Source organism: Thunnus thynnus, chromosome 4, assembly GCF_963924715.1.
Source record: "Thunnus thynnus chromosome 4, fThuThy2.1, whole genome shotgun sequence".
NCBI lineage: Eukaryota > Metazoa > Chordata > Actinopteri > Scombriformes > Scombridae > Thunnus > Thunnus thynnus.
In genome coordinates, this window is record NC_089520.1 from 33,333,611 (window position 1) to 33,356,474 (window position 22,864).

At 39.6% G+C, this 22,864-nt stretch overlaps 1 protein-coding gene and 1 long non-coding RNA gene across 3 annotated transcripts in view; one reads left to right on the forward strand and one right to left on the reverse strand.

The window, feature by feature from the left end:
- Nucleotides 1-2,861: 2,861 nt before the first annotated feature.
- LOC137182114 (uncharacterized) lies at nucleotides 2,862-9,367 on the reverse strand. Its single transcript, XR_010928251.1, has 2 exons — nucleotides 8,768-9,367; nucleotides 2,862-6,977 (listed from the first exon to the last, which is right to left on the reverse strand). It is a non-coding gene; the product is annotated as an uncharacterized lncRNA (long non-coding RNA).
- A 752-nt stretch (nucleotides 9,368-10,119) lies between these two features.
- The window catches only part of hdac11 (histone deacetylase 11), a 72,685-nt gene continuing 59,940 nt past the window's right edge, over nucleotides 10,120-22,864 (forward strand). Inside the window, exon 1 of one of the 2 annotated variants that reach the window (XM_067588406.1) lies at nucleotides 10,120-10,216. The gene's annotated coding sequence lies outside the window, so the exon portion shown is untranslated. The remainder of the gene's footprint in view (nucleotides 10,217-22,864) is intronic. The other variant, XM_067588403.1, reaches the window with a different exon arrangement.

Below are 22,864 nucleotides of genomic sequence, written 5' to 3' on the forward strand. Positions count from 1 at the left end.
ATGCAACTATCCTTGAATCCGACCTTTACTCAAGCAAAAATACTCAGTGGTTTGACTCTGCTAAGATACGCTGGTTTGGGCCAACTGACTTGATAGGCAGCTTCATCTGAATGCCGTCCAACCACCATCGCTAGTTCCACTAGTCTTACCAATATCCACTAGTTAACTACCCCTCAAGAACATGGTTTCAGTATGAATTAGTGTGTGAATTTAAGAGTAGAGGCAATTCAACAGGGTCATCAGGTGGGCACCCTCTCAATAACTGACAATGTCCTCCCAAAGAAAAAGAACACAATAGGTCGTAATGTCAGTTGCCCAAAAACGACATATAGTTACATTTGAGTGACAGATGCTATCTAGCGGCCATAGTAATTATGAACTAGAGAAGTGGTGCAGTAGAGATGACGTATTTATAAGTGGACATATTTCTGGAGGAGGTGGGTGGATGGATGATATAACCTAACAGCAGACTTTGTCACAGAGACCACCATTTGTTGTTTGCGTGTCACCATTTCCAACCACAAGTCAGGGTTTTTAAAAAAAAACTTAACTGTGATCATCCCCTTACCTTAACCCTGTGGTTATTACTGAAGCCATGACGATGATGGTCATCTAATTTAAAAGGGGACGTATTATGCATTTCCTTTTTTTTCCAGACATATATAATGTCTCAGTCTCAGATACTGCTGTTAAAAGTGGCTGACTTGTCAAATAATGAGATGTATGTAGAAGTAATTCCTGTTAGCAAAAAGCCCTGGCTTCAGACTGCTCTGAACGCTCAGTTTCCAACGTTTTTTTCTACTTTCAGCCCATGCTGACGTCGGCTGGATGACAGATTTCTTTATATGGTCATCTGCTCCACACACAGCGCGCAAGTTCACTGCTCCACTAAAATTATGGCATTTTTCCATTGTTTTGGGAGTAGTCACATGGAGCCATGACTCCATTATACAGCACAGCAAAGTAAAATAAGTAGTTTACCTGTTGGAGGTGTGCTGGTCGCCTGAAGCTCTTTATCAAACATCATCATCACTGTGGCTGTATCTGCTTTACTATTCCTCCCTGCATCATTTCTAACTGCCGCTAACGAAGCTCTGCTAATTCAGTGGGAAACACGTTTCACTTCCTGTTTGAATCAGAACATAGTGGGCTCATTGGGCAGGGGCCATAAAGAGACAGGAGCTCAAATGGACTGTAAAGATACACAGTGTATACTGAGGGGCTGCAAAAAGGGCTAGTATAAGTATAAAGAATGACTTTTGTCACAAACTGGCTCAGAGTCAGTGACAACGAAGGGATTCACACGTGAATAAAGCTTCTAAAAATTGTATTTATTGTTAACTTAATATAAAATTTAATAATGTTAGTCAGTTAAATCAGTCATAAATGCAATGTATGGATGAGTGAAGTATGTGACGTGTGCAAGCAAAACAAAACCAAACCAAAATCTAACCCATCTGGCTGGTGGAGGCCTGGAAGGAAGAGAAAGAAAGAAGTTAACAAGAAGACACTTAAATAGGCTGGAGGCCTAAATTACTTTCCCTGAGGTCCTCTCCAACCCTGCCCACTGGCTCCTGAGCCAAGAAGCCAAAGCAACCTCTTAAGCAAAAGGCAGAGGTCACATTTTTTAACTCTGAATCATGGAAAGCTACTCTAGTGGAGTCCAAAAATAAAATTTAGGGCTGGAAATGAGCATAACAGGTCCTCTTTAAGACCTTTGCAGTGGCATAGGGCCCAGTGGCCAGCAGAGGGCCTCCTAGAGAGAGAGAGACAGAGAGAGAGGGGGGGGGGGTTAAGTTAAGTTGTTTATTATGGCAAATCAGCTGCCCTGGCGGCTCAGGATTGGCTCTAGGCTCATTAATCCTGCATCGTCAGTCATCACAGGGTCAGTCAGAAACTCTTACGATGTCTGACAAAAATCTGGACATGAAAAAAGAAGAGGCTTGAAAAATTGAAGAGACTCCATTTTAAGGCTCCATTTTTCGATGCCTGTATCTTGAGATAATCTGCATTAAACCACAAGAGAGCATTAGCCTCCTACATTAGCCTTAGCTGCACTATCTCAATTAACTATGCTACAGTTGCTGACATGCTAATGCACTAAAGGCAATTAGCATCACATTTTACAAACTGCATAAAATTGGTATAGTATTAAAAATACACACACATGCATTTATCTACTGTAGATTGCAGTAAGTCCTCATTCAGGTGGTAAAACTCTGCTTTAACCAATATTACAGACATATCTGTTCTCTATCGACATACTAACACAGGCTAGCTTGCTAACTCGATTAGTGCATTAGCAAAAATGGAAAATGAAACGTGGATTTTTTTAACTCAGCATCTGATGACAGCCTTTCAACATTCAGCCTACAGTGAGGTCAAAAGACAGATCACAGTGGTGATTGGCTGTGTGGGTATATTGGACCCATTATGAAAGCAAACATTACTGAAGAGCTCCAACCAAAATGCTGATGCTTAATATATGAGAGCATGAGGGGAGCATGTTGGAAGGATGGTATGATGCATTAGCGGCTACTGTTATCATCACAGTTACACAAAACAATGTCACCATACACTTCATGAATCAAAACAAGTGCCAAGCAGTATAGGAAAACAACTGCAGTAAAAGTCCATTAAATCCCACGGTCCCTGAACTTTGGATATCAGCTGTTTGAAGTGAGGCTTCAGGGACCCTCTCCTCAATCTTCAGCAAGAGAAAAAGTGAGATGAATGATGTCCAACTTGCTGTGCAGTCAGCTCTCACCAACTCTGTTAATTGAGCCACTTATTAGGAAAAATTACGATAATAAATCAGATGATTTTCTCTGACTTCATGTCCCATAGCACCTTAACTCCAATTATTTCAGAGGGGAAAAAGCCCTAGAGATTGTCAAAAAGGTCAAAGACCTTTTCTTAAAGTCCACTTGAAATTAAAATGCATAATTTTTTGCTCTGTAAATAAGATATGCTATGTCCACTTCTGGGCAAAAAAAAATGATGAACAAAAATTTTATGTGTTTTCCTCATGAACATGCCCCATGACACTGATAGCCAGACAGCTGCCAACAACGTACTGAAGAGCTATTAAAGGGCCATCAACAGTGAACTGCAGTAAACATTAGCTAGCTATAAATAATATCTCTTCCTTAACTCACCTCCCCTCTCCCTCATTACTACTGTCTCACATTGCAAAGCAGGTGGACCCAAATGCAGAGACCAAAAGCAGGACTGAAGAAAGCCTTCTTCATTTCTGTGACCAGCAGGCAAAAACACAACAGTTGGCTGAGCTGAGCAGGATGAACAAAACAGACTGCCGGAACGGAACGGAACAGACGTGACATAACAGATGACTCGACAAGGACTGAACAGAAAACTGAACTGAAATACAAACTGAGCTAATCAGGTGGCACAACACAAGGGGAAGCCAGGAGCTGATAGGCCAGGGAAGACACTAGGAGCAGGGTAGGACCGACGAGGCTGATACAGGGCAGATGTGGGGAAAACACAGAGCAAGAGAGGGCTAACAAGGGTAATGCAAGGCAGGTGAGAGGAGGAGCACATGAACACAGGAGTAGTGGAGGAACACATGAGGGAAACACAGAGCAAACCAAAAGCCAGAACACACAACACTCAAACCACAATCCAGCACAAATCAAACCAACTCAGAACACATAAACCTAGGTACACAACATCACGATCCAACCAAAAATGCAATAAAGTCTTACAAAGCCAAATAACATAAACGAGCTAAACCAAATGACTAGGCAACATACGTGTAACACAGAAAACCCAAAGAACACAAAGAGTCCCAACCCATGAGTCCATGACAACTACAACTTACTCCTTGAGCAATGCCCTTAACCGCTTCAGTGGAGACTGTGGTTAGAATGGGCAGCTACCAGGTGAGAGTGTGTGTACTTGTATAATAAATCATGGGCACAAATCTTACATTGTTGAATGAGCTGGTAAGGCAGGGCGATAATTCAATATGAACATTTATGGACTTTAAGTGTAAATGTATCTTGATGATATGATCATGTCATCATCAATCAGTTATTGACTTCTTTTGGGCACATGGGAAGAGTTTTGCATACATTTCCCATATCAGCTTATAACAATCTTGCAAATATATTCTTATTATTAATATGATATTGATTTTAACCATATCACCCAGCACTACATGCAATAAAGCAAACATCCACCAGCGCCAAAAATGTATATTTTGTTGTTTATGATGATAAATATTAAAACTAAATTTCTTAATTATTTTCACATGATTTTTGAGTTTAAAAGTAAAAGTATTCTAACACTGGATGGACTTCATGTCCTCATTGAAAGCAACGCAACTGCCTACAGGACTGTGATGCATCACACAGGGCTGAGGCATCTCCACCATATTTCCAGTGAGATACAAATAAGGATAAACCCACCTAAACTCAGCAAACCAAATATGTGCAGAACAGAACTTGCATTTTAGGCTGACATAAATCATGATTCCATTAATTCATAGCACCATGATACCATTAGCATTTAATGGTTATGAATGTGAACATGGGGAAAATAAACAAATTCATGAGTTCACTCCATATTTTTGGTTGTTACTTTTATAGATAGCCTATTAGAGGTCATTGTTTAACATGCTATTTATTAATATGCCACAAGGCAAGGCAAATTTATTTATGTATGTACATTTCAACAAGGCAAAGCAAGGTGCTTCACATAAAACATTAAAAGCATTGAGACAAAGTGCAAAAGTAACACACAATAAAAGGTCACTTAAATACAATGAAAAACAGTCATTAAAAAGCCAAGAGAATAGAAAACAAAAACAAGCTAAAATAGAATAAGGCAGGTATAAAATACAAGTATAAAAGTTACAGTGCAGTGTAAGAAATTAATAATTATTTGAATTAATCAAAGGCAGCAGCAAACAGAAAAGTATTCAGCCTTGATTTAATAGAACTGAGAGTTGCAATTGCAGACCTGCAGATTTCTGGGAGTTTGTTCCAGATATGTGGAGCATAAAAACTGAACGCTGCTTCTCCATGTTTAGTTTTGACTCTTGGGAGAAAGCAGACTTGTCCCAGACGACCTGAGAGGTCTGGATGGTTCATAACGTAGCAGAATATCAGAAATGTATTTTGGCCCTAAACCATTCGGTGCTTTATAAACCAACAGCAGTGTTTTAAAATCAATTCTTTGACAGACAGGAAGTCAGTGTAAAGATCTGAGAACTGGAGTGATATGATCCTCTTTTCTTGGACTCGAGCAGCAGCGTTCTGAATCAGCTGCAGCTGTCTGATTTCTTAGAGAGACCTGTAAAGACACCATTACAGTAGTCGCCTACTGAAGATAAATGCGTAGACCAGTTTTTCCAAATCCTGCCGAGACATAAGTCCTTTAATCCTTGATATATTATTCAGGTGATAGTAGGCTGACTTTGTAATTGTCTTAATGTGGCTGTTGAAATTCAGGTCTGAGTCCATGACTACAAGATTTCTGGCTTGGTTTGTGGTTGTTAACATTACTGATTGAAGCTGGGTGCTGACTTTTAATCGTTCCTTCTTGGCTCCAAAAACAATTACTTCAATTTTATCTTGTTTAATTGAAGAAAATTCTGGCACATCCAATCGTTGATTTGTTTAATGCACCTACTCAGTGGTTGTATTGGACCATAGTCCCTTGGTGATATAGTTATGTAAATCTGTGTGTTGTCTTCGTTATTATGGTAACATATTTTGTTTTCTATAATCTGAGCTAGTGGGAGCATGTAGATGTTAAACAGAAGAGGCCCCAAAATGGAGCCTTGGGGAACTCCACAAGTCATTTTTGTCTGTTCACATGTGTAATTACCCATAGACAGAAAGTAGTCACTGTCTATTAAGTAGGATTCAAATCAATTTAGTACTGTGCCAGTACTGTGCCAAGTCCCACCCAGTTTTCCAGCTGGTCTAGGAATATGTTGTGGTCGATTGTGTCGAATGCAACACTGACATCCAGTACTAATAAGACTGAAATTCTGCCACTGTCTGTGTTTAAGTGGATGTCATTGAAGACCTTAACAAAAGCAGTCTCAATGCTGTGGTGTGGTCGAAATCCTGACTGGAAGACACCAAAACAGTTGTTTTGTGCCAAGAAGTTGTTCAGCTGTTGAAAAAAAGCTTTTTCAATAATTTTACTTAAAAAATTCTAATTGTTCGTTAGTGATGTGTCTAGATTGTTCCTTTTTAAGAGCGGCTTGATAACAGCAGTTTTCAGGGCCTGTGGGAAGACACCTAAGAGATGTGTTGCGAAACACGAGTCAGCCTCTGTGTCGTTGCCTGGGAAACTCTTGGTAGTGCAGCTCCTTTAAAGAATAGGGTAGTGCGTAGCGAGTGTGTGGTTGAGAGAGAGAAAGAGAGCAGAGAGTGGGAGAATTTCTGCTGAAAACAAACACAGAGACCCAGGGAGACATGAGAGCAGCTGCTCACTAATAGCTATGTGTATTTACAGCAGAGAGCAGGAGGGAGGACAGACGTCTCACTCTACTCTGTGCTGCGACTCTGCTGCTGGTGTGGATGGTCACTGAGCAGACACTTGAGTTTATAATTAGTAGTGTCCATCTGACTAAGTATTGATAACATGCTTATTATTTTACAAATCAAAGTTTTACTTGATGAATGTGATGCTGATATGCGAAAATGAACTAAATGGGTTAAACTTCTGTTTTTAAAAATCGCAAAAATGACATTGGGGCAGTGGGCAAATCATGTATTTGCCTGGGCACTGTGAATCACTGGAAACACCTTTACACATGGGAAAATGTTTTGCTCACCAACAACCCCTCCATCCCCCTCACCAACAAGTGAGAGGGGTGGAGACTCTCCCTCTCGGCTCCAATGTTTCATGTTTAATGTTCTCCTTTGGCAGGGGCTCTCTTTCAAGTTTTATGCCACACTATCTTCCTTCTGTTTTGATTCCTCTTGTCTCTTGTCCTTGGCAGAGGGAACAGATGGGTGACACAGGAAGTTCAATAGGTTAGAGGTGAACAATTTTATTCCTGGCTTATTAAGGCAAAGTCCATCTGCCTCATGCCTATCATACAGTAGAAGACTTTGAAAAGACTTTTAAAAGACTAAATTTTGACACCATCTCTCATCTGAAGACAATGTGTCATACTGGGTTTTTAGTCACAGACTAAGAATTTGCAAAAAACTGGGGATCTTGCAGCATCACTATTTCCAAGACTACAACTAGATTCCTTTTGAGATCATTTCCCATCCCGGTCATGATGGAAATTTACAAGAAGAAAAACTGTTTAACAATTGAGCAGAAACAGAAGCCACTTTTGGCCACAGCTGCTCTTGTGTGTACAGTGGTTTGTTCTGAAAAACCAACCAAAAGAAAATGCAAATTCATTCATACATTCAGTTATAACTGAACAACAACTGTGAAGAGAAACAGACACTTTATGCTAATTGTTTCTATTATTCTAACTAATTTTCATTTAACAACTTTTTTTCTTTTTTAAACAGATAAAAATTTATTTGGGTTAATGTTTCTTAGATTATATCAGCAAAGACAATCACATTTCAAAAGTTTTGTCCTGTAGTTGTATTTTTACAACTTTAAAACAGCTACACAGTGTATACAGCTGCCCACAGAAACTACCTTCAACCAATAACTATCTAGACACAGCACTTTCAGCTGCTGGATGCTTAAGGATTTCTGTTTGGAAACCCCGCACACATAGGGCAACCATTTACTGCATACTGCCGTTAGAAGCTGAGTACAATCAGCCACCGTCAGCAATCAATACAAACATACATTATTAGGCTGTAAGCCATTGATCAAACCAATAACTAACAGCAGTCAACATCAGACAACCTTATACTTTAGCAGTTATTTGGTGTTTCTGCATGTTGGTTAGTGTATCAGATACATGCCGAATTAAACACTGACTCATAACATTGTTAATTCACCGTCTATCGTGTGTGTTACAGTATTTGTGGAGTTTTTTCGACCATTACAGTAACTACCCGGTTTGCTGTTTCCCATTTGGTCCTGGAGAGAGTGCACCTATTGGTTGTTGACAATGTTCATGTCATTGAACTTCACTATTTGCATGAGCCAAGGCTAAAGCCTTATGATAATATTAAACATGTTTGATTTTATCAGAACATCAAGACGAGAAAGAGTTTTTTGACCACCTTACACCAAACGAACGACATGACAGGAGTGCGCCACAATTCCGATATTGGAAATTTGTCTGTGACAGTGAAATTGTTTGAAATCGTGAAAAGTCGTTTGGTGTAAGGCTGGCATTAAAAAGATGTGTGCGGTCCCAGAAAGGTTGAAATTGTCAATAAAGTGCACTGAATGGACGGTACATGCAGTTCAGAGCCATGTGTTCAGTGCCAACAGTTCGCTGAATCTCTCAACTCCTCTGACTGGCAGTAGAGTGCCACTGATAAACACCTCAGTATTCAAGGAGCTGACTGTGTTCAACAGATCAATAAAGTCTTGTTTCAGCACTTCAGACTGTTTCACAACATCATTGGCCCCTATGCACACTATGATGGTTTTCACAGTTGGGTGTGCAGCCACAATATGCAGGATTCTTTCTGTCATGTTAGAGACTGTCATGCAAGAGAGTATTTTGGTGTTCTTACAGCACATGCTTCTTACATCTTTTAAAGCATAGTCACAACACAGCCAGAGTTTGAGGCCCAGTCGTTAGCTTTCCCTGTAGCCTTTTACTTTCAGATTTATTCTCATTTCTTACCTCGCTGTGTGAGGATGAGAGTTAATCCAGGTCATCTGATGGAAATCCAGGGTCCTGCAACAGTGGACTAAATCTGTTCTCCAGTTGCACACACGGTTGTTGGGGAGGTTTTTTGTTAGTTCTCGCTTTCGCAGCTGTCCACAGCTGTGTCCTAAGTACAGGGGTTGAAGAGGCGCTCTGCCTGGATGATTATGCAGGCCAGCCAGTTGCATCTCAAACCTCAGGGCGCTGGGCTCTGCCACTTGTAGACTACCACTTGTAGATTTATTACCTGGTACACAGCCCTCCTATTTATTGGAAGTCTTGTTGGTGCTAATTAGCTGTGTGTTAGCATGATCTTGTCCACTGCTCTGAGTGCATGGTAAAGTGGTGTCATTTTCACATAGTCCATTCACCGCCACATTCACTTCTAACCAATGAATTTTCGTTTCCAGCACTGCAGTCTTCTGTATAAGTTGTGGTAGTCGTCTGTTAATTAGCTTTAGCTTAGTGCCACGTTTCCAGTCACTGTGCGCACGCTCTATGGGCCGCACAATGCGGAAGATCCGGGTACTTTCATACCGGAAAGTCGATTTTTTTTTTGCTTCATGCGCCACTGAGCAACTTTCATAGGAATGAACGGGGCCCCGCCTCCGACGCTGTATCCAGTTCTCTTTATACATCCATGATTCCACCCCCCCAAACAGAGTGGTACATCCTGTCAGCCGAGGTGTTTCCTATCTGTGCAGCCGAACTTGGCAGCTCCTTGACGGACTGTTTCTCCCTGACGGTCCTGGTGTTTCCTCTGCAGGCTCCACTTCACTCAAGCTGCCTGTCCGCTGCTTTGCTTGGATCCACATAGAGAGCCGGGGCTAACGTTAGCAGAGAGGTTAGCGGAGCGTTAGCCACAGCATGGCCGAAGGGAAGCACAGCCAGGTAGCCTCTGCTAGCCTCCCAGCTAACGTTAGCCCCGCTTCTGCATGTGGATCCAACCAGAGCATCGAGCCCCGCATTTGCAATATTGACATTGCGTTGGTCCGATGATAGTTTCCAGGTTTCATCTTCTATTCTCTCCACTGTAAGGCAGAGTAGCAACAGTGGATATGAGCAGTAGATAGCTGCTTGCGTTAGCCAACGCAACAGTTAGCTTCTTGTAGCAGCCTGAAGGACTCTTTATACATCCATGGAGGGACTGTTAAGGACTGTTGTTAAGCTAATAGGTTAATGGATCTGGGCTGTGCGGTGCAGCAGCAGCAAGACGCTGCCGGGGAGGCTGGAGAGAGAAGCAATCGGAGAAACAACCAGGAGAGTTAGCTTGTTTGTCATTGTTGCTAATGATATCAGACTGGTAAACCAGCAGCCACAAAGTTCTGTTAACTAACAAAGAAGATGACCAACAGCCACAAATGGATGTTATGACATGGATACTTCATCTCCACGAAAGAAAGAAGAAGACGTCAGATAACGTGAGTCAGATACAGCTTCTCTCTCTCTGTCTCTTTGGTCGCTAATTTCATCTCTGATGATTAAATGTCTCTGTGGCTGTTGTGTGAATTTATCTCCTTAACAAGAATGAAGCAAAGATCATGTAATGTGCTGTAGGTAGTTTGCTTGTTGAAGTTCCAGTGAGCTGCCTGGACTCACTCATTCATTTGGAATTGATCCATTTTTTAACTGAGTGGTTGTTCAGTCACCTGTTGATGTTGTGTGATTAGTGAATGAGTGTGCAGGAGGTCTGGTTACTTGCTTGTGAGAATTTCTTCATTGTTCGTGTTTAAGCTGAACTGTATATTGAATAATAAGCTTAAAGTAACTAGAATAACAAGTGTTAACATGTCAGCTTTGTAGACTATATTTTATATATTGTACATATAGATATATGTAAGTCATGTATTTGATACATGCATTAATACTTTCTGATGTGAACCTACACTTTTAGATCTGTGAATGTTTTTAGTGTTCAATCTTTCTAGTATTCAGCACTGATCTGTACCTGTATCAGATTACAAGCTTTTTGATACTTTATATATTTCTGTATACTAAGAAAATACATAGGAAACACATGTAAATCATTTGATATGTTGTCAATTTTTGATGAGAAAATAAATCTGTTGTCACAATAGAACAAAACTATAAATCTGAATTTCACTTTGTTGGTAAAATGACACATCGTGAACCACTCCACTGCTAAAATGAGCACTTCTTTGTTTAGAAACAATATGTATATGCTAAATGTCTTTAAAGAAGCACCCTTTTCACCACTCAGGGTTTTTTTGTTTTTGAAAGTAAATTGTTTTATTAGCATATAAAATTGCCCCCCACCCCTCCGATTTCATCTGGTGGGGGACAGTCATATAGTATGATACGATTTGTTGTAATATTCCATGCTGGTTTTCCTCCTGTCCTCCCCAATTTTTTAAGTCACCAGCCACCACTGGTTAAAACACACTCGACCTGTTCAGTCCCAGGCACCAGAGCTTTAGCTTCGGCATCCCCCTTCAAGCACAACTAGCAGTGTTTACCAATGGGAAGCCAGTGTGGGATCATTTCCTTTAAGCTGCTCTAGTGATTCCTTCTGGTTGGATGGGGCACCTGTGCAATTGGGTGTTGGAATATGAGAATGAAAGTTAGTGTTTTTGCATGTGTTCAGCCTCCTATTGAAACTCCCTACTATTGAGTGAAAATCAGCAGCTAGTGACTCCACATGTATTGTCAAGGAGACAAGTGGCTGTCTACACTTTACCCAAGGTCAAAAGTGAGGCCGAGCATAACAAGACCATAGGTGTGAGGGGGACTGGTCATTCCAAAAATAAAACGGGGGAAATTTCAGAAACATACCAAAAAAAGGTGTAGTAATTCTACAACTGATCTACATCTAACCAGTTTAAACTGAACACATTTGAGCAACACCATGCTTGAACTCTGGTGTCACACATCTAATCTTTAAATGGAGGCATGTTGTAGCTAGAAGCTACAATGTCACACTCTTCTATTCATTACAGAGACCCATGAAGCATACACACAGCTCCTAATATCAGCTCAGATTTAGACTGAATGCTTCCCATTTAGCATAGCGGAAGTGCAGCCAATTAGTTTCACACAGTAGTATTTAAGCCTTCTAAGAAAGCTGTAAGTGCTGAAATCGGAGCTAATTAATTCCATTGTCAAGAATCTTTTAACACCTTGTCAGGCTACGCAGGAGGGGTGCGGGATCAGATAAGCTGCTGATAGGAGGAAATATTGCACAGGACTCCTTACTGGGTTCATAGCTACACTGATTCACAGTAAATCAGCCAGCCAAGGAGCGAAAAACAAGAGTTTGAGGAGGGAGGAGCAGATAGAGACGGTATATTTTATGTATGCCTCTTCATTTTTGCTGTCATCTCTGTGGAACGCCACTTAAACTGCTGAACTGGAATAATCTGCTAGATATAGAATTAATCATAATGTTTGTTTACAGTTACTTCCAGGTAGAAAACCCCTGTACATACAATTTTAATGGAGCAGAGCAAAACTAAATGTCAGTTTAAGCAAGTAAGAAGTAAACAAAGAAGCGTATGTAAATAACTATAGGTAGGTATAAGCAGTAGGTAGTAAAAGTAATCAAAGTAAGCATCAGTAGTATAAATGAGTAAAGCACTATGACAAAGGAAGCCACCATTTAGTCTGACCAGTGGTGATGTCACTGATTGGTAGATTTGGTTGATCAAAGACGCTAGCAAAGCAACACAGTACATAAAGTAATCACAGCAGAAACATCAGATATGTCGGACCACTATATATCTTCAAATGTTACAGTTACAGCTGAAAATGACAACAGAAATAAAAGTTTGCTGATTCAAATCATCTGCCAGTTGTTCCCCAAGTCAACCAATGCTATGAGGCTTTGTTTGATTAAAAAAAAATCATTAGGCCTGTGATTTAAGATCTAAAGTAACAGACTACCTAAATATGTTGGAATCACAGCCACGGGGCAGAAACAGCATGGAAGCATTACCATATGGAGCCCATCAGCAGGCACAGCTTGTTGCATGCATAACCAAATCAGTGTTCCTTTCAAAATGCCTCATTGTTGCATATAATATATGTGCTCATACAGCTTGTATATAAACTTAGTTTAAGCCCTAAAATGACAAAAATAATAGCAGACAATGTATATTCATTTCAATTTGAAGTCCCATATCAAAGGCTTACACTGTCAGTAACAATAGATTTGTTACTGGAAACAAAATGAGACAATTCAGCTCTGTTGCACCTGTAACTGAATCCAAAAGTGATGTCACGGTGTACTTACACACCCTGGAATACACTTCTACATCACTGCAACAAGTTTGGAACTTCAGCAAAAATCAAGATTTTCTGCAGGTGTTAAGTTGCTCAAGGGACGTGCAGAGGATGTTAGAGGGGCAGGGGCCCAAATTCATAACAGGCGATTTTTTCAAAGAATTAAATACATGCCTGGAATGACTACTTTTGTCACACTGTTAAAGGGACATAAAAAAGTATGTATTTAAAACAAACCCATGACCGAGGTTGGTTCAAACACTGCTACAATTCACATATCATATCATGATACTGAGGCTTGGAAGGCATCATGCATTTAAACCACAATTCTAAAAAGTAACACATAATCTTTAACAGTAAACATTCCTTCATCCCCTCCTCCCTCCAATAAATACTGAAAAAAAAGTGCTTTACAGTCACTTTACCTCATGTGTTTACCTAGTATATTGTTGTGTCACGCTGGATGTAGCAGGAATAACAGGAATTTATTTATTTATTTAAAATCGGAAAAAGAGCACTTTCTCTCTAGGAGGCTATATGGCAGGTGCTTAAGTCCCCTTTGAAGTCTATCTATGCATGTGTCTAAGTTACTCTGTAAGACTGATGCACCTTTAACTGACCAGCAGTGATGTCACGGGGTCCTAGAGTACAGCTGTACATAGCTGTACATAGCTGTACGTAGAAAGGTTAAGCCTCTGGGGGTCAGCAAAAACAACATTTTTAGGGGGTACAAAGTTATTAATATTAATTATTATTAATAATAAGAGTAACTGCATCTAGTCTGTTGGACTTATGCCTCTCAACCTATAGAAAACAGTGCAGCTATGTTTTCTCTGTGTGGAGTTACTCTCTAAGCTCTCCTTAAAGACAGTGAAAGCAAAATAAAAAAACATTTTCCACCTTTTCCATGCCCAATACATGTTTAAATTACACTTTTTTTTTTTAGCTATTTATATGTCAAAATCCTTTTCTCTTCCTGTAAATTTTTTTTGATGACTCATACTGAACTTCCAATCATATACACTGGGGGCAATCTAAAATGTGACCAGCACAGTGCTGCTTGAGCTAGATGGGCGTAGTTTCCACTTTATTGCACTACATGCCGGCTTGAAAAGATGTCCCCAACTAGCAAGTAAACAAAATGCATGCTTGCCATGGCTGAACCTGAATTAAAAAAGGTAGCCCAGTCCTAGTCTCCAAGATAGAGTTAAAGTTTGCCACAGTATGATTATCAGCTGACAGAGAATCAACATCATACCTGCCACCTCATATACCTCCTAAACTCCATTTAAGCTGGTTTTCCCACCTTTGTTGCTTCACCACAAGCAGTGTGCTGGCACAGCAAAATAGGTCGCAAATCAAATATAATTTGGGGCAACCAGTTAACCTCTCCCATCATATAAATAAGCACTTGACTTCCTTAGCTTCATGGGTTGCAACAGCTAGCAGAGCAATATCATTGTAGGAGGTCCAATTTATTAATTTCTCCTTCTTGCCCTGCAAGACATTAACAATGGGCATTAATGAGGTGTGGGTGGATGCCAACAGTCCTTTACAGCTCTGTATCAGTCCGTAGACCCATAGCCATTCTGGGATTTTGATTCCTCTCGAAATCATACCCAACCCACATATTCCACATACTCTCAAAAACAGCACATAACAGAAAGTAAAAACACTCTAACAGCCATTTCCCTCTGACTTTAAGCCTCTCTTGTACCTTTTGCTGTGCAGCCAAGGAGCATCAAATATAATATCAAATGGCAGTGAAAAAGGAGACAAAATGATATCTGACATGGCAGTACGTGCACTGAGGTCAGAATTCAACTCAGTCTTTTTCTTCTTCCAATGAAAACTTGTCAAATTTACTAGTCTTTGCCCACTGGTGCACACAGTAAGTCAGACAGTTAAACACAGTCATGCCCAGTATAATCACAATCTTCCACTGTGGACCACTGAACAGCTACGATGGAACAACCAGCAAAGAGATTAGGTGCCTTGCCCAACAGCACCTTGATAATGGACACTGAAGGAAAGGGAGGAGGGTGCTTCTTACTCTTGGTGTCCACATAGATTAAGTGAAAAGAAGATATACTATGTTGGTGCGGAGCAATTAGTATTCTAAGAGACACATTAGGGGACGCTATTAGAGTCAGTGTAATCCAATAAAGGTGGCAAGTCAAAAGTGGGTTTCCAAGGGAGAATAGAAATGAGAGTTGTTCTGATTTGCCATTACATCCCCAGCTGATAGCAACACACAAACACACACGGGCTCATTTAATTCATTACTACAGCCTCAACATAGAACACAGTCTCTGCATTTGCAAATTGGGTGGTCTTGTTTAATGGTGTTGAACTGAACCATGGCACATTGTGCAAACAGATAATGGCTAAAGCAGCATGTAGTCCCCTAAAGTTTGATCACATAAGAGATTAAATTTCTACCTCTGTTGCATTCTGATTGCAGAATGCTCATTCCCTGGCAGACACATGTAGGTGATGTCTTTAGACACGAATGTGCAGGACTCAATAAGAAATAGGTGTTATCCACACCTTGGTTCTTTCATAGAGAAAAGTATATCAAGTTTAGCAGTTTAGTGTGCTGTGACAGTTGCAGTGTGGTGTGAAGATGCAGTCAGCTCTCAGCTTGTGTCCCAGTGTGCTCTTTCTGACCTGCTGGTGTCCTGCAGAGGCTGCTCGCTCCAGCCTGACCTCCTGCTGTCTGCCTCTCCCTGCATACGTACATACAGCACATTAGGCCTCTGATGAGCTGTGAGAGACCAGAAGACAAAGCAATACAATCAATTAAGAGTGGGGATGCAAGGCAGGCTGCTCTTACTGGCAGTTTCAGGTTCGAGCTCCCCATTTTTGCCACCTGTTTTGACTCAGGAGAGTAGACATTGCTCCTTGGCTTATCAGAAGGCATGAGGAACAAATGATAGTCTAAGAGTAATGTTCAGATTTGCCAGTGTACTTAACCACTGATTTTGAGTTAGCTAAATCCAGTACACTATTACGTAATGTATACATCAGGTGTATTGGGGAGCAATTTTCCTGTTGCAGAAATACTTGTACAAAAATTCCTCCAAACAAACTCAATACAAGCTGGCAAATAGTGCAGTTTGTAAAATCAAGCATGGGATTCACAAAAAACTATATTTTTCCTTTTACAAAACACAGTTCATGCAATAATCCATCACACTAGGAAGCCTCTAGCAAACACAGCAGTGCAATATTGTCTTGATATTCCTACAAGCACACAGGCAGAGCTCCACTCTCCCAGGCACTGCCTCTGCAAAAACTTATACTCTTTGATATAAATAAAAATACAAGTTCTTAGACCTTAGAAACCCCAAATTATTACCCTGTAAAGTTTGTGCTAACAAATCAAGTAAGCCTCTTACTTGAACAAAAGTGAGTCCTGAAAAAGAATAATGAATACTGAAGACTGGGTTCACAAAATCTCAAGAATGTCTTAAAACAGTAGCCGATAGCCTACTGGTCAACTGCAACTTCTGCGGTTCGAATTCGGATTCCATTCAAGTCCTGTCATCTCTCCACTGTCCCTATACTAAAGGCATAACCCCACCCCACCCCCAAGAAAAAAATAGTAGTCAGGTGCCCATGTGAACATTGAAAAAGGTTTCGCTTGCTGTAATCATTCCTCCTGTTCACAGTGACCATTAGAAGATCCCGTGATAATGGGCTTTCAGTGTAAGTTATGGGGGACAAAATCCAGTTTGTGCAAAAACGTCTTTGAAAGTTTATCTGAATCTAATATACAGCTTAAGCCATCCAAATGAGTCAAATCAAGTAGATATCTTTCAAAGTTACAGTCATTTTAGTCCAAAATTCCTTCTTTTTGTTTCCCTGGTTAGTGTTAACCTGTAGAGCAGCATTGGAGGAATCGTATCAAAAAGAAGTAAATTTGTAAAAAAAAGAAGAAAAAAAGGGTAAACTAAACATGCTTTAACTCTGGAAGATATCCACTTGAAGTTTGAACAGTAAAAATGATTAAAGCAACTAAAACCTGTTTCAGTTTTTTCCTTAACTGCATGCTGATAGGCCAACATCAAACTTTTAATAATATCAAGAGATACCTTGAGTTTGTCTTTTCTTTCCATCTTTGCTCTGCTATCCTACATTGCCTTGTTACATCTCTTGTATGGACGTTAAGCCAGGGGAAGGTGTTATGTTTTACTCGTTTCATCATGATAAGGGCAATGTCCTCAAGGATAGTCTGACATGTTCTATTAAAATTATCTAGTAAATCATTTCCAGAAAGATCCCTCTGATTAAGGGTATTACAGACAGAAGCAGCTAAGAACTTTTTGCAAAAACTGCTAGCTGACTTGGAATTAAAAGACCAAGAGCGGATATAGGTAGATGGCTTATGAGGAGGAAGCAGGAGCAAGTATGGAAAATCACAGCTTTGTGATCGGAGACATTAAAATCTAGCAATTCAATATTATTTAGAGAAAATGAGAAGAAATACAAAATGTAAATATAAGTAATATAAATTAACACAGTTTCCAAGCAGTCTGACAAATGTCCCATGTCCGCAACTTGAGGATTAGACAAAATCCTGACTTTAACTGCCATATTTACCCCCTTGTTTGTTTGTTGGCCCAGACTCCAGATGGCCAGTCAGCCCAAGGTTAACATTCTGTCAGTCAGGATGGAGGAGGTGGCTGTGATGAGCAAAGGCTGGGATACATAACTGACTGCAGTAGAAAGTTAAAATGATAATATTATATTGAAAGACATGCACAAAGTTCTAAATGAAATTATTAATTGCTGTTAAAAATTAATGCAATCCGTTAAAATATAAAAGAATATACTGTGTTTGGTGCTTCCTACAAATTATTTTCATACTGGTTCATGCAGAACTAGAACTTTTGATTTTCTTTCTGACTTCATTTCCACAGGCACAAGATGGCAAGAAAACACAAAAACATTGAGTCAGACTCATGAGACTTGAGGTTTGACAGGAATGTATATATGGGAATACAACTAATATTGATGCTGCACAGAAATGCCCAGCCATAAAACAATCAAGTAGATCAGTTATGTGAGGGAATTATCTGAGACTAAGGATCTACCTATGACATTCAGTCTCTGGCTTTTATTCTAGTTTCCAAGTAGAGTTCTGGTACCTGACCCAAACCCAAAGGGTCCCAGCAAAGATGCCTTTTTTACTACAAGGAACTACAAGAACACAAGCTAAAAGTATCAGGTTTTACTTCTAGTCTAATTTTTAGGCCAGTAGAGAATTTTAAATTTATCCTATAGCGGTCAACAAGCTAGACCCATAGCATTTGCTATGATAGCTTTATTAATGGTTTAACTGCAGTCTGTAGCTAGACTGAAAAAACATTAGCTGGCCAGTTAGCTAAGACAACAGCTTGGGGGCATGTTTGACACCAAGTAAAACATCAAAATACTTATTATTTATTAATATTTATTAATATTATTTACTTAATATTTATTTACTAAAGGAAGAAATCTCTGTCTGTAAGTCTGTGTCTGTATGTCCTTTGCGTATCACTTGAACCATTCGTCCAATCGATTCCACACATAGCCGATGTATGGCTGGTGGACAAAGGGAGTGCAGTGTTGAATTTGTGCCATTTGGACACACGGAATGATAAATATGAATAAATTAAAACTCTAAATAAACAAGCCATCAGCCACTCCGCTCTGCAGCAGTGGGGTGGGGCTTTTAGGCTCTGACTTGCTGAGTGGGACAAAGGCACGCACCCCGCTCAGTTAAACTGCCCGAGAGAGAAGAACGAATGCACACAGGAGAAAAAAACAGACAGTAAAACTAGCCAATAGGAGTACAGTGGCCAAAAGGAGTACAGTACACGTTTGATTGGCAGCAGAATCAACCAATGGAACGCCATAAACTGCTTAGATTACAGTTCAACCTTAGTTTAGTCTCACTGGTGAAGTTTCTGTCTGGTTTAAAATCATTTCATTTATTGAATCCTTATCATTTTAATTGATCCGTTCATCAGTTGATGCATATATATTTGGTTCTCAAGAAATAATAAGCAATCAGTCCGTTCTGAAGGGGCATGTTTTGAACAGGCACTGCACTAGTTACACTTGTGCTCATAAGTTTACATACCCCGGTAGAATTTGTGAAATATTGGCCATTTTTTGTAAAATATGACTGATCATGCTGAAAACTTTTGTTTTATTTAGGGATAGCGGTCAGGTGAAGCCATTTATTTTCACATAATTGCGTTTGCCCTTTTTAAATCATAATGATAACTGAAATCACCAAAATGGCCCTGATCAAAAGTTTACATACCCTTGAATGTTTGGCCTGATAATAAACACACAAGTTGACACACACAGGTTTAAATGGCTATGAAGGGTAGGTTTCCACACCTGTGACTTGTTTGATTGTAATTAGTGTCTGTGTATAAATAGTCAATAAGTTTCTTAGCTCTTGAGAGACCCTGCACATTTCATCCAGGGCTGCTCTGACTTTACTGGATACTGAGCCATGAGGAAAACTGTCAAGGACCTGCGAGAAAAGGGAGTTGAACTTTATAAACCAGGAAACGGATATAAAAAGATATCCAAAGATTTGAAAATGCCAATCAGTAGTGTTCAAGCTCTGATAAAGAAGTGGAAAATTAAGGGTTCTGTTGATACCAAGCCACAGACAGGTAGAACGACAAAGATTTCAGCCACAAGTACCAGGAAAATTGTTCAGATTGCTAAGAAAAACCCACATGCAACTTCAGCTGAGAGTTACACAATAAGGAGGTACTTGAACAAAAATGGGCTGTGCGGTCAAGTTGCCATAAAAAAGCCGTTACTGTGCCAACGCCACAAAACAGCCCGCTTACAATATGCCAAACAGCACCTAGACAAGCCTCAAAACTTCTGGAACAAAATTTGGAGTGATGAGACCAAAATTGACTTTTAAGGTCACAACTATAGACACTATGAATGGTACACATCTTGCAGATTCTGCCAGGGTATGTAAACTTATGAGCACAACTGTATTTTAAAAGTATTTTGTGATATTATAAGTGTAAGCAGGTGGTAAAATAATATTTACGGGAAATAAAATCCACACTGAAGAAGTTCTGATATATTAGCACTGATACGTTAGAGAATTTATATGGCAGTGTGGTGAATGTTTCTGTGTTCTTCTGTTGATAGAGGTGCCACTGTCGTATTTGTACCACATTTGTGCCACATTTATCACCATTTCTGTGATGTGTTATCTGAACTGGAATTGTACTGAATTTTTTAAATTATTTTTTTTATATTTCATTTGTAAATTTGAAAGCCTGGCCTACGGTGGACACCAATATTTTTTCTATAAGCTGCTCTCTATAATTGGACAACAGGAAAGAGAAGAAAACCCCCATGAATTAGCATTTGAAGTTGTGTGCTCAATTTATCCCGGCTTTATAAGTTTAGATACTCATTGGGATTTCCCACTGTTAGCATGGGAAATTTGGATATTGACTGGTGAGATTTAGGATGCATTCCTGAAACTTTGAAATTTGTAGATTTATACAGTCTGCTTCAATTTCTAGGAAATGTATTTTTCCCATGTCAACCCCACACATCAGGGAGCATCCATAGCCCCTCAATTCAAAATAATGAGTTCAGCAGTCATCATATTGGCAATGATAGCATTACAAAGATCTGAATGGGGAACTGCAATATGTATCAAGCAACAAAATCTAACCCCTGATAGAAGCTGTTTCTGCAGGAGCAATTAATGGCATGCACCATTTTAGAACATCCATAGGATCCACCCCAGGGATTCATCAGCCATATGCATGGCTTTACAAGCGAGCTCCGAAGTGTGCAGTAAATACAGTGAGTGTGAGAATACTCAGTAGAGATGCAGGCCTCTTGTGAATAAAGCACGGGCACTCTGAGTCACACAGTATGCCTACGGCATTTAGTGGCATTAAGAAAGGGTCATTGAGTTGTTATTAAACTGGGACAAGAGTCTGTTCACTTCCAGTAAATGGCATCAGATACAACATTTGCTGTGTGATAAGCAAGTGAGATACCAGACAATAAAAATATATGCAGCATGCGTTTGTATGTGAAACAGTGTGAGAGGTCAACATGTTATTAGCATAGTGGACACCAGTCACAGAGGACTATATATAATTCATATCTGATTTTACTGACATTATAAAGTCTATTCAAGTTATTTAAAAAAAAACAAAAAAAAAAGTTGACTAAAGTGCAGTACTATTTCTTTGAAAGGCTTATAAAATGGAAAGAGAAATAACACAATCTGCATAAACATAGTCTACTGGAAGATAAAAGGAAAACCAAATAGCAAAAAAAGATAGAAATGAGCTTAGTCATTTGTCAAAATGTCAGTTTAAATGACGAGAGAAACAAAGCTGATTTTGAATGTTGTCTTCAGCTGGAGGAAACTGGATTTAACTACCAAAATAATGGGCTGTAATCAACATTTATTTTCTTTCTGATTAATCTGCTGATTATTTTCTTGATTAATCTGGAGAAGTTGCCAGAAATTTCTAATCATCCAACTTTTGAAGTCACTAAACCATCTTGTTTCTGCTTTGGCTTCTATGTTTATGATCAAACTGCATCTCTATCAGCAACTATCTACAGCTATAATTGAATGACACTTATTAACCCTATGCTGCATTTAATAGCAATATTAAACAAGAAAATGTTAGTGTTAGCTGGTTAGCTAGCAAGCACCATTGGTTATTTAGCATTAAGTAACAATATCTCACAGACATGTAGCTACTGTTTGTCAAAAAATCTTATGTCCATCCCGTTGTATAGGATGCATTTCGTGCTAGAGACTTGTTTTGACAACAATAATTTAGCTAACATACTAATAATAGTAAAGGACAACAAAATAACACTAATGTTAATTACTTGTTAAAGTAAAATTAAAACTACTGATGCTAAACTCAATTTAAATGATGAAATTCAGAAGCTCTAAGTAATCAAGTCATGTTTATGGCATGAGCTGAGATTGGTTATTCATACAATTCTATACAACTTCCAAAGCCGTTCTACTAGGCCGCTTTTCAAGATTCAAGATTTAGTTTATTGTCATTTTCTTGTGTATTTGCACACACACACAAAAAGAAATGCTGTTCCTCTCAGCCCACAGCAGTGCAACAACAACAGAGAGGATAAAGAAAGTACATGTCTCAGTTGGATGTAGACAGCTCTTGCATGTCAATGAGTGACCAGCACTGATGGGGGTGTCATGTAATCCATTTTGCTGTCCAGAGAACAAACATTAGGCAGCATGACTGTTGGAACTGTCGGTTTGTATGGGTTAACAGTTAGCCTAGCTTGCACTCCTCCATGCTTGCCTAGCTTCCACGTCCTGTTGCACTGCTTTCGATGTTTACTTTCCGGTGTAGCTCTAGGCTAGTCTGTTGTCTCCTTTGGGCTTATTGGGTGTAGAAGACTGAGCATGCTCAGCTGATTCAGCCCCAAGCCAGTATTTCTCATAGAAAAAAGTCTTTGTTACAAATGTCCAAAACAAAGTGACAATCATAGACATATTTCCCTTGCACACCACACGATGACACAGACGTAGACATGGACAAAGACAATGCATAGTTGGAACTAGGAGAGGCCTCTGCAAACATCGGTCGCACCACCATCGCACCAGTTAATGGAGAGAGAGAGAGAATACCACCAACAAGAACCCCTTAATTTCTCTTCTTATCTTCACAAAATAACTTCTGTTATCTTCCTCAGTGCAGTTTCTCCTTTGGAAGGTTGATAACAGTGGCAGTTAGCAGTTAGCAGTTGACAGCTCACTAGTTGTTTTGATTTAAA